Here is a 12,603-nt window from a genome sequence, read left to right on the forward strand (position 1 = left end):
GCACTGTGCTTCCCACCCAACTAAAGTTGGTGTGGCCATGCAAATGTGAGTAACGGAAAATGGATCATTTCCAGGGAAAAGCAGCAATATGAAGAAAGGCCTTCAGCACACCAGTGATGGGTAAAGGGCACCAATGAGAAGGGAACCCTGGTTTTTGGACACCACAAAAACTGGGGATGTTTGTTAACTCAGTAAACCACACTGAGGGTATGTGAAACACTTCCTATGGCAACATCTTACTTTTATCATATATAAAATAACAACATACATCTCCTACCTACAAAATAATTTGAATCATTGGCTGCCTCTGAGAAGATAATTGTCACATTTATCTGGGGTGCTAACAACAACATATTTTGGTGAGTAAACATGTTTCTACAAATGTGCTGTAAGGAACAATGTGAGACATGGAAATTCATTTGCATTAAAAGATCCATTTCTTTCAACACTAATCTATATCCTTCAATGAAACCAGTTAAGGCTTCTGCTTTCCTGAACTGTGATTATATCAATGAATGCCTTGTTCTAGTGTCCATAAATCTGAGAGTGATCACATTATATGGGAATGCATAAAAAGTAACATGAGAACAGAAAAGAAAAAATAATACAAGCAGCTCTATTGCTCTCCTTAAAATATATCCAAGTTTACAAAGCCTTCATGACTCAAGGTGTCCCTGAGTCATTCTCACACTGTGTTTGTTTTGTAAGAATGCAAAGTTCAGTTTATTTATGCAAACAAATGTACTTCTATTTTATATGAATATAACATAGTATGTGATTAAAATATACATTGCACTTAACTCCTCAGAATTTCTTCAGATCTCTTTAGCTATATTATAATAAGCATGCTAAACATGAGATTTTTTTGAGTTAAAGTAATACCAAGACTATCCCATAACTACTTTCTGAGAGGAAATAACAATTGCTGGGAAAGACAAAATGAGTTTAAACTTATTTATTTATTTAGAACCAATCTTAAAAAATCTCATTTACTTTTATTTATTTGAAAGACAGACAAAGAAAATAAGAGACAGAGAAACAGAGAGAGCTTCCTTTAGCTGGTTCACTCCTCAAATGCCTGCAAAAAGTCAGAAAGGCCAGGATGGAGTCAGGAGCTGGGCACTCAATTCAGAACCCCCATGTGGGTAACAGGGACTCAACACTTTAGTTATCATTGCTGCTTCCATCTGTGCATACTAGCAGGAAGCCGGAATGCAGAATGGAGACACTCTAACATAGAGTACAGGTTCCCAAGTGGCATCTTAATTATTGTGCTAATTGCTTGACCCCAAATGACTTTTTAAGCACATGTGGAAATCAGCACAAAGAAATGAAAACTATAAATGAAAGATATGAAACAGTGTTTGTCAATTCAATGCATTAACATCATATCCTCCAGTACCAGTTTCCAATGAAGAGGAAAATACATAATTCATTGCCCAGCACAGTGAAGGCACAAGGTAAGAGCTCAAGCTGCTGAATTAATAAGTTAGCTCAGCTACTTGGAAGTTATGATTTAAAATCAGCCAGTATCCGATGCCAGCATTTGATAACCAGTCCTAATTTCTTTTAGAGATGAGGACAAAGAGAGTCAACATTATATCTCTATATTCTATGGTGGAGAATTCTGGGTTCACACTTACACTGAACATTTCATTAGATCCTAACTTTTGTGTTTTAAAGATACATTTTGCCCAATCCATATTGGGGCCTTTCTCTTCATAGAAGTAGGAGTATCCTAAATGAGAAATATTTAAGGTAAATCTCTTATTTGTCTAAATGTCCTAGCATATGGATGGCACACAATAAATCTATGAAAAATGTTTGTGTTCCACAGAATATAAAATTAATTAAATGTTCTTCGAATTCATCATCTATTTCTTCTTCCTCTACTTCTCACTAAATTTAATTTTTAATTAGCAATGCTGTTTTTTTTGGCTTACAATATGCTGTTAGCAAAATGAGATTCAATTTACAATACAAGGCCTTAAAATTTTTAAGAAATGGTTTCAACCAGCTTTATGATTTAGGGTCGCCATATCATATTGCATAGAAATCACATGCTTGCCCCAAGCACACATTGTGATCTGAAGACAGTCCAGTGGTTTCTGATGGCTCAGGTCCGGGTTGAATGCAATGAGATTATTTCAGTTTTTTTGTGCTTCGCTAACTTTGTCCTGTTGTGCTATCAAACATGGCAAGCTATGCCGTGGCTCAATAGGCTAATCCTCTGCCTGCGGTGCCGGCACACCGGGTTCTAGTCCTGGTCGGGGCGCCGGATTCTGTCCCGGTTGCTTCTCTTCCAGGTCAGCTCTCTGCTGTGGCACGGGAATGCAGTGGAGGATGACTCAAGTGCTTGGGCCCTGCACCCCATGGGAGACCAGGAGAAGCACCTGGCTCCTGCCTTCGGATCAGCGCTGTGTGTCGGCCGCAGCGGCCATTGGAGGGTGAACCAACAGTAAAGGAAAACCTTTTTCTCTATCTCTCTTTCTCTCACTGTCCACTCTGTCACCAAAAAAAAAAAAAAAAAAAAAAAAAAGCCAGACTAGATTAGAGCTAGAGCACATCAGTTTTCCCTCTCTGACTGACTTTTGACTATGAATCTCTCTGACAATAGATGGATGATTCATCATACTCAAATTTCCACTTTTATGTTATCAATATGCTTCATTGGGAAAAAGGTAAATGTGTAATTCTCTCTCCCTGAAACAACCACTATCTTAAGCAAACATGTTTTCTCCTGACTTTACTTGACAAATAAGATCATTAATGATCACTATTCTAGTCATAACATCTAAGGTCCAAAGGATAATGATGGGGCAAACATTTGGAGCAGTGGTTAAGACAGCTCGGAATACCCACATCCCATACTGGAGTGCCTGGGTTGGAGTCCTAGCTCAGCCCGCGCGCTTCTAGATTCCTGCTAACACACACATTAGGAGCCAACAGGTGATAGCTCAAGTTGTTGAGCTCCTGCCTCCCAATGGCAGACCCAGATTGAGATCTTGGCTCTTGGTTTTGGCCTGGCCTCACCCTGAACATTGTGGACATATAAGGTGTGAACTAACAGATAGTAGGGCTCTGTCTCTATTTTTCTGCCTTTTTAAAAATTTAAAAATTTAAAAAAATTAAAGAATAATTATGTTTTGAATGAAGTATAGTGTGAAAAGAAAAAAGCTGTGGAGGATAAAATGATCATGTGTTATTTCCTTAAGCAGTGAGTGGCTCCTGTGTAAAAGTTACTGAGAATACAAAAATTACTAACTCACAATCCATGCCATTACATGCTCCCAAAATAGTAGGTGAGCTATACAATTTAAAAAAGTACACTGAAGGTTACTTGTGAGCTAAAACTTGAAAGAGAACTAGGATCTACCCATTAAGGAGAGAAGCAAAAATCAAAAAGAGAACAAAATTAGCAGGTGGATAAGCACCAAGGTGTGCTCTGGGAGATGCACGCTGGAGGCTGTGATTATGTGTGGTACAGTAAGCAGGGAGGTGCTGGAGACAGCGTTCCAGAGGGGGCAGAGGCTTTGTGATGGGCCTCATGGGACACAGAAACATAGTTAGCTTTATTTTCAAGGGAATGGGCAGCCACTGAAGATTTTTTTTAGCCATCACTGATGTCCATGGCTTTTAGATGATAGATATGTCACTTCCAATGTAGAGGGTGTGTGTGTGTAGAGTCTGGAGGTAGAATGACTGGGAGACCACAGTAATGCCAAGTGAGAGAATGAGGATGAAATAGAGCAACTGCAAAGAGAATGGGAGGAAAAGATTTATTTAGGATGGTGTTTTATTTTTTAAAAGTATATTTGTTTTCATCTACTTGAAATTTATTTTCGTCTACTTGAAAGGTAGAACAGAGAAAGAGTGAGATTCCATCTTCTGATTCACTCCCCAAATGCCCACAATAGCCAAGGGCTGGGCAAAGCCAGGGATCTGGAACTCCATCTGGGTCTCCCATATGGGTGACAGGGACTCAAGCCCTTGAGCCATCATCTGCTGCCCTCAGAAGGCACTATTAGCAGGAAGCTGGAACTGAGACAGAGGTGGGTTTCAAACTAGGCACTCTGACATGTGATGCGGGTGTTCCAAGCAGCTGCTTTCCCCACAGTGGTACAATGCTCACCCCATGGTAGTGCTTTAAATGTGGAGATACTGGACGTATGCCAAGAGTAAGCAAGAGTCAAGATCAACAGCTGACAGAGATGGTCCTGGGTGGAGTAGAGATTAAAGAGATTACCAAGGAAAGGGGCCAGTTAGGGACAAATAAAAGGACTGTTAAGCATCTCTGACAGCTCATACAAAGTTGGAAAATGTGAACTTTCCAATCAGCACGCATGTGCAGTTTTCTTAAAAAAGTTTCATTAAATCGGGCCACAACTGAAAAGAAAATCACAGAAACTATCTGAAATCATCCGTAATATCAGCAGATTGATATCTTCTCTAGAATGAGAAGTGCAAATAATAATTATAATAATAATAATAACTTTAATAGCAGGAGAATGAATTTCCACTTCTGATAATGGCAATGAGATGATTTGGACTGATATACCCAGTGAGAGAAGTAAAAATATTGGAATATAAAAAAGAGCTAATAAGATAACAGTGATTTAGCATATGAAAATTTAGACCAGAAGTCAGAGAAGGAAACTCAGCTTTTAAAAGCTTTTGCCCTTGGACACAGGACTATCAGGAAAAGACTTCAGAAGGCCTTAGGGACTTCATGGCAAACTGTGTGTCCTGGGGCTTCCGGTGGAGGCTTCAATTCACCCACACTGGGATCTACTGAAAGGTCACACCTTACGTCAGGGTAGCACTGAGCCTACAGGAACTGTTCCTTCACCTATCTAAAGCCTTGCTCCTTGTTACAGAGGTGATCAGGGAACGACAGCCATTGTACTTGTCATAGGTGATTCTGGTCTGACAACGCCCCCAGGTGCCTGGCAGAAGCAAAACAAACCCTTTCTACATGGAAACTTCATTTTTTTTGTATCTCAACTTACTCTTACAAAAAATTTTAAAAATACATTTCCAGCATATAGCTAATGACATCCAAGCAACCAAGAAAATAAGACACCAAGAGTGAGAACTGGAAGGAAGAGTAATAATAGAAACACGTTCAGTAAGACCTGACATATTATAATTAGCAGACACATATTGTAAAACAATCTCACTTACTATTTTCAAAGCCGTAAAAGCTTGACAACCTTATCAGGAAACAAGAAACTATAACAGTGATATAACAGTAGCTCAAAAATATTTATCTTGTTTCCTTTCAACACTATTTGTCACATGATTTAAAATTTTTACATTTTAAAATTTTACATTTGCCTTTTGCTCTCCTCGCCACACACTGAATACAAAACTGCACACTGACAAGTTTAATTTAATTTTTATTTATTTTCATAATCGGATCAGAAATGTGTTAGTTAAGTAAAGCATTTCCCTAAGTGTGTTTGCAGTTATATCTGTGTGTGTGGTGAGTAGACAGGTGCGTGCACTGAGCCTTCCTCGAAGCACCTGTAATTTCTGCCGGGTTCATCCCTAAAGTCAACCATTTAGGACATAGCTGGCTAACACAACGTCACCAGGCATCCCATAGGACCAGGGAAACTTCAAAACGTTTCCATCTACTCATGAAGTGAAAATAAGCTGCAATTTTTATACCCTAATGGGTTAATGGCAAGTACCACTGAAGACTATGTATGCTTTAACAATTTGCCTAAAGTGACTGGATTTTAGGTATTGAAGGGCAAATATTTCGGATGGACCTCTGATGTTTAACACATTTCAGCAGATTCTTCCTTAAGACTGACAAGGAAAAAAGGGGAACTGAGCAGTGAGATCCATCAGAGGAGAAGGTCTGAAGGCGGGGTTGAGGAGAAGGGAACAGAGAGACAGTGAGAGGGCTCAAAACTGAGTTCTGCCAACTTCACATTCTGCTTGGCTTTGCTTCCATAGCTACATAAAACCAAGTGACTCTGTCAACATAATGCCCGTTTCTCATTTTAAAAGAGTAATCCAAAATATTTATGCATATCAAAGTTGAGTGAAAGACCCATATTTAAGTCATCTATTGTTTGTCCCTAGTTGAGTCAACTGGGGTCATTAGAATCCAGTCTACTTGAAAGAGCAAAAACTGGCCAGTTAACGTTACACAACTATTCAGCCCCACAGACTGCAATAAGAGCATCAGCAGATTTATTTTCCCCATATAAAGTAGAATTTCCTATTCACACCATGTACTCAGTGACTATTATGGATAGTATTTATTCAGAAGGAATGCTGTGCAAGTTTGGAAAAGCTGTCTCTAAGAGCAGAGGGAGAAGTCATCTGACAAAACAAGAAACAAAAACTATACATGGGCAAAACATGAAGGCAACTAAAGTTTGTCATTCTTTTCTGTAATGAAAAAAATGTTGATAAATCCTTGAAACACAGCCTGGCAATAGCAAACTCAAGAACGCTTCCCCTTCCTCCTCTTCTCTCAAGCTCTGTATGATGAGGATACCTCCGTTCACTTAACAAATCTCAGCTCTTGTGGAGCATCAGAACCTGTTCGGAATTAATGAGGCGACACCAAAAAAATAACTTCTATTAAGAAAGTGTTCTCTTTGATGGAGATTGCCTGTTTTTTTTTTTTTTTTTTTTTTTTTTTTTTTTTTTTTTAAGTAGAACACTTTCAAAGGCTCCTTATGCACATTTAGGCACCTCTTAAGAGTCTCTCTCTCTCTCTCTCTCTCTCTCTCTCTCTCTCTCTCTGTTTTTTAAATTAAGAAGTGACTTAGGGCCATACAAGGGCAACTGACCTCCATCTCACAATAATCCCGTTGCATCCACTGGCAAAATGGACACAGTAACCTTCAGTGTCTGTGGTGACACAAACTACTGACATTGTAACTCCGTAAGCTCAGGGTGCTGAAGGGAGGCATTAACAGAAGGAAAAGCAAGCAAGGTTAAAGGCAGCACTGAAGTTACAGACCTGTACCGAAAATTCCAAAACTGGGCTAAAATACTCATTTCTTTTGCCACACAAAAGGTAAAGCACCAGCTATCTTAGGAAAGATAAGCAAGCTGCAACCCTGGAAAAACGTCATTATTGCCTTTTCATTCACAACACCACCAAGAACAAAAACGTTCACCTTCCCAGAGAAGCGATACACCTTAAGCTCATCTTTTCACTTACCCTAGAGTATGCTCACCATGATCTTTGAAATCCTTTTAATTCCAGTACATCCAGAACACATATGGATTCTTAGCATATTCACTTAAAGAGCAAACTCTGCCACATTGTTTAATACAACAGAGACCATCACAGAACTCCCTGAAAATCCCAGGGAGGGATGTGAGTTTAAAATCCAGCTCTGGATCCTGGTGTATACTGTGTCTATCTTTAACTTGAAAATGATTTGGTTTCACATTCCATTGAAGTCCCACTGGCAGATGCCTTTGGTAAGCTCACCAATGGCAGGCTTTCAAACGCCCTCCCTCCACCCCCTCCCTCTGAGCTTCCGCTGTTCCATCGAACGCTGCTTTACCCAGCTGTCTTTTTACCTGTCTTTGCGTGGGTAAAAGGAGACGCTTTCCTTGACGGCTATTACGGAAACACTAGGAAACTGAAGATCAGAGAGGACTCACTGTGCTTCTTCCTGCCAACCCCTCCCCCTGCTTACTGCCAGAAACCAACTGACTTCCAAACTTGGCTGCCTGAAAAAGAATGTTCTCTGATTGGCATTCCTGGAAGCAGAAAGCAAAGCAGCTCAAGTTTTGTACTGTTACTCAGCATGAATAACTACCAAGGTATACACAATGCACACAAGTAACTTTCCTGGATTTTTTTACTCTAAACTCTGAGAACAATCAAGCAAATGTTTCAGGGCACTAAAGATATTTTTGTTGTAGGGCAATATTTAAGTTTCAATGTCCACGTGTAAATTTACCCAGAATGGGTAGTTCTACAGTAAAAAAGTGAAATGACAAATGTTTGTTAAAACTTGAAAGAGCCTGAGTAAATGAGCTAGGGCCCAATTGAGGAAGAGAAAGCCACACTGCTGCTGGACCAGTTCTGGACTCTGCAATATATGGATTTCCTGGGAAAGACAAGCCTGATAGCAACTGTAGAAAAACTGAAGTTGGCTGACCCGTATTTTATACTCCAAACAGCAGCGAGCCAAGGTACAAAAAACACTTCTACTTTCCCATCAGAACTTCATCAGGATTGTTCTAACCCTTTAGTGAGGGCTAGGAAAGAAAAAATTGTGTGTGTGTGTGTGTGTGTGTGTGTGTATATGAGAGAGAGAGAGAGAGAGAGAGAGAGAAAGAGAGAGAGAGAAAGAGAGAGAGAGGACTCTCACATATATATCTGAAAGAAGTGAACTAAATGAATGGAAATTAGAAATTAGGAGAAAATATACATCTCATCAAATAGTCTGACGAGGATTAACTACATGTGTCCCTTTAAATCACTGCTTATAAGCTTGTGTTTAACATTTACCTAGTGGCCTCTGGGACAAAAAGATCTTCAGTTACTGCAAATAATTAAGGTATTTATGTTCAAAACAGTGAACTTATTACATGAACTTCTGTGTATCACATAGCTTCTTCAAAGGCCTGGTGAAAGTTTATAATTTCGGGAATTCGACACATTGCAAGCCCACACATTTTGGGGTTTCCAAACTGCAGCAGGCTGAGGTTGCCAACTCCAGGCGACTCCCTCCTGGCTGGGCTCTGGGTGGTGTATGGGTGCAGCTGCTCTGTGGCACTTCACGGACCGCTCACAAATATCCAACAGGCTGACTCCAGGAAGGAGGCTTGCTGCGTGTGTTAGTTTGTTGTTGACTTAAAATTTCCCGTTTTAACTTCTTTTTTACCACATCTAGAGCAAAGCAATTTTAAGAAACCATGAGCAAAAGCTTGACTGACTGGCATCATATTACTAATTTATTTCTGTGATTTTTTGATGCCCCGTATGGGTCGGTAACCTACCAGCTTGCTTACTCCTTAGCCTAACTCTCAAACTAAAAGTCCTTATTACAAAACTAAAAGAAGGAGGAAGGGAAGAAAGAAAATTTCCTTACCCTTATCTCCAAAGTTGATGATCTTAGGGCACCTGCAGGCTATATGCTTGCCGGCAGACCAAGTCAGTCATCATTTTCTACAGGTTGAAAACATACCCTTGTACACAAGCAGTTCTTCAGATTCAATCAACATTTATTCATTGTCAGTTACATCTATTTATTTTTGAAGTTCATAAATTTAAATAAATGGAAAGAAAGAACTTCATAGCTTAGGCAGAAAATATCTGTGCCTGTGTTTCTTTTTCCTGCTATCCAAAACACTCCTCCCTAAAGCCAACGGACAGCGTCAAAACACACGTGAACTAAGAGGAGTAGACAGAACTGATGGCAGGCCATGTGGTCTACATTTAGCCCCACTATTCATTTCTGTCCTTGAGCGGGCCCTTGCCCATAGCTGACACTCAAGAAATGCTTGTGGAAACCAAAGAACTACTTGTGTGAAAATGTGTATTTTAATCTATAGAAAATGGTTATGTGTTGGTCCACATTTTAGATTAATACATTTTGTAATTATTTGGTAAAAAATAACCAAGAGATTATATAGAATATATATTATATATTAAGTACTTAACACCTTTACTGAAGCCCCACAAAAATCATTATACATTGTGTCTGGGGGCGGGGGATTAGCACCATGCTAAGCTGGCAAATATTGGCTACAACCACGTGGGCATTTGGCCTAGTGGTTAAGATGCCCACACCCCATATGGGAGTTCCTGGGTTCAATATCTGTCTCTGGGTTCTGACTCCAGCTTCCTGCTAATTCAGACCCCAAGAGAGAGCAGTGAAGCTCAAGTGATTGAGTTCCTGCAATGGGAACACAGGAGATTTGCATTTGTTTCCGGGCTCCCAGCTTTAACCTGGCCACCATTGGTCTGGCAGGTATCTGGGGGAGTGAAATAGTGGACATGAGTGTGTTCTCTCTCTGTCTCTCCCTCCCTCTCAGTTTTTTTTTTAACATGTACTTAGATTTTTTTTTTAAATATTTATTTATTTATTAGAAAGGCAGAGTTACAGAGAGGCAGAAGCAGAGAGAGAGACAGACAGAGAGAGATGCTCTATCCACTGGTCCACTCCCCATATGGCTACAATGGCTGGAGTTGTGCTGATCTGAATCCAGGAGCCAGGAGCTTCCTCCAGGTCTCCCATGTGGGTGCCGGGGCCCAAGGAATTGGGCCATTTTTCTATTGCTTTCCCAGGCCATAGCAGAGAGCTGGATCAGAAGTAGAACAGCCGGGACTCGAACCAGCACCCACATGGGATGCCGGTCCTGCAGGTGGTGGCTTTAGCAGATATGCCAGAGTGCCAGGCCCTCAAATAAATTTTTAAAAATCACTTAATCTTTCTGGCTTGAAAAAAAAAAGCAAGGATAAAAGGAAATGTTAGGCCATGTAATATTTCTAACTAACTAGTAAACTATCACAATTCTCTTTATTGAATTGTTACTGCCGTTCCTTATAGTGCATCACTCACCACATATCTCAATTGTCAACATTATCTCCACTTTGCAACAGTAGTAGGAGCTTGAATCCAGACACAAGGTTGAATGAGCACAGTGAACTTTTTTCCCTCTTTTCCCCCCTAACATTCACAAGGCAATTGATAAGATTCATAATGGCCAGAACTCAGTCTTTATCATGAGTAAATGTTGTTTTTCTCTTTCATAAGTGCTATCATGAGAGTTAGAACTGATCAGAAAAATAGCTTTCAGGGCTAGCTTCCAAAGAAAACTGGGCACATAACAGGCGAATCAGATACCCTTGATTTATCATGAACAAGCAGTTAATCTCTACTCCATTCTCCAGAAATAGACTGTATTAGCACAATTCTGTGAGTGGCAAATGCTGGTAGCAGGCTCCTCACGGGAGGAGTGAACAAGGTGTTCATACTCAGCTCTTGGTTGATCTCTGAGGCATCCATGTGCACAAAGAAGCTGCTGACTGAAAAGCAAATGGCCCTTGCCACTTTTTCCCCTCCCTATTATTCTTAAGAGACTAGTACAGGGTAGTTGTTTAACAGCTGTTTTTTTAAATGCTTTTTGCACATCTCTTATTTTTAAAAGCATATACCATTTATGCATAAATAATTTGGGGGGAATCATGGTTTTCTTAAAAGGGAAAAACCTAATGATTATAAGCAGTAGTTATTTAAAAGTAACTAAAATAGACACTACCTAAGAAAAACCAGATAAACTACATAATCAGCATTTGAAAACAGGGGCTTTTAACAGCAAATAGAGAAGGCATTCAATACAGTAACATGCTATGCATAATCTTGTTAGATGCTAAACAGTTAAAAATATACCCAGCAATCCCTTGTGTGGGCATATGACAAAGGAAGTGAAGTCACCACCTCATAATGATAACTGCACTCCTGTGTTCACTGCAGCATTATTCACAATAAAGAAGATGTGGCGGCTGCTGGAGTGTTTGTTGACAGAAGAATGAGTAAAGAAATTGGTTTATAGACATACAATGGAATTCTAAGAACCTACAGGACATTATACTAAATGAAATAAGACAAAAAAAATTACATGATCTCACTTATAAATTATATGTGTGGAGTTTATATAAAATATGCAAATATCTAGAAAGAGAGTAAAATGGTGGGACCAGAGACAGAGCAAGGGTTAAAGTAGGAATGGGAAGTTGGGAGCTAAAAGATACAAAATTGTTTAGTATGGATAATTCTAGAGAACATATGTATAGCATGAATCCTGTACTATGTAACATTGTTCCTTATATCTGTAATTTGCCAAGAGAGTATATTTGAGGTACTCCTACCATACATACATGCACAAACACACATACACAAGTGTATGAAGCACAAGTATGTTAATTTGCTTTACTGTAGTAACCACTTCATTATGTCCATGTGTGTCAAGATCAGTATATTGAGACTATTATGTTATAAATCTTAAATAAATAGTCAAAAGAAAAAGGATATGGTAGCTTGCTATGCATAATCATATTAAGTGCAAATCAACTTACGAATTGGATGCAATAAACTCCCATTGTTGATGTCTATCTTATGAAAATAACCCTAATCATGGAGAGGGCCATTTGGACAAACATATTAGTCATAATATATTTGGTAGAGAATTATGAAGAATAATGATAGTTTAATGAAAACAGAATGATACAGACTAAAAGTGACATTAAAAAAATCAACACATAAGTTTACATGTGCCATGATTTAGAGAAAGAAAAAGGCCACAAAAATACTATTAAAATTATTTGTGAATTCTGCAATTAATACACAGTCATTCTTAAGTGTTGAAACTTAACTGAAAAGTGATCCCTGTTAAATATAAGAGTGGGAATAAGAGAGGGAAGAGATGTACAATTTGGGACATGCTCAAGCTGACTTGCCCTAAATGGCAGAGTTAGAAACATACCAGGGGATTCCAATTCAATCCCATCAAGGTGGCATGTACCAATGCCATCTCGCTAGTCCAAGTGATCAATTTCTGTCACAATTGATCATAATGATAGGAATAAGAGTCAAAGGGATCACATAA

At 39.2% G+C, this 12,603-nt stretch overlaps 1 protein-coding gene across 50 annotated transcripts in view; it reads right to left on the bottom strand.

Moving 5' to 3' along the window:
* The window catches only part of DTNA (dystrobrevin alpha), a 419,235-nt gene that overhangs the window by 290,517 nt on the left and 116,115 nt on the right, over positions 1-12,603 (bottom strand). For 28 of the 50 annotated variants that reach the window (XM_089305831.1, XM_051852020.2, XM_051852012.2 and 25 more), the window contains exon 1: positions 7,193-7,584. The exons of 9 other annotated variants lie outside the window; for them this stretch is intronic. The gene's annotated coding sequence lies outside the window, so the exon portion shown is untranslated. Of the gene's footprint in view, positions 1-7,192; positions 7,701-12,603 lie in introns of those variants that run through there. 13 more of the 50 variants (XM_070050316.1, XM_089305829.1, XM_070050309.1 and 10 more) reach the window with 3 other exon arrangements.

Source organism: Oryctolagus cuniculus, chromosome 10, assembly GCF_051225735.1.
Source record: "Oryctolagus cuniculus isolate XC-2025 breed Fujian yellow rabbit chromosome 10, ASM5122573v1, whole genome shotgun sequence".
Classification (NCBI taxonomy): Eukaryota; Metazoa; Chordata; class Mammalia; order Lagomorpha; family Leporidae; genus Oryctolagus; species Oryctolagus cuniculus.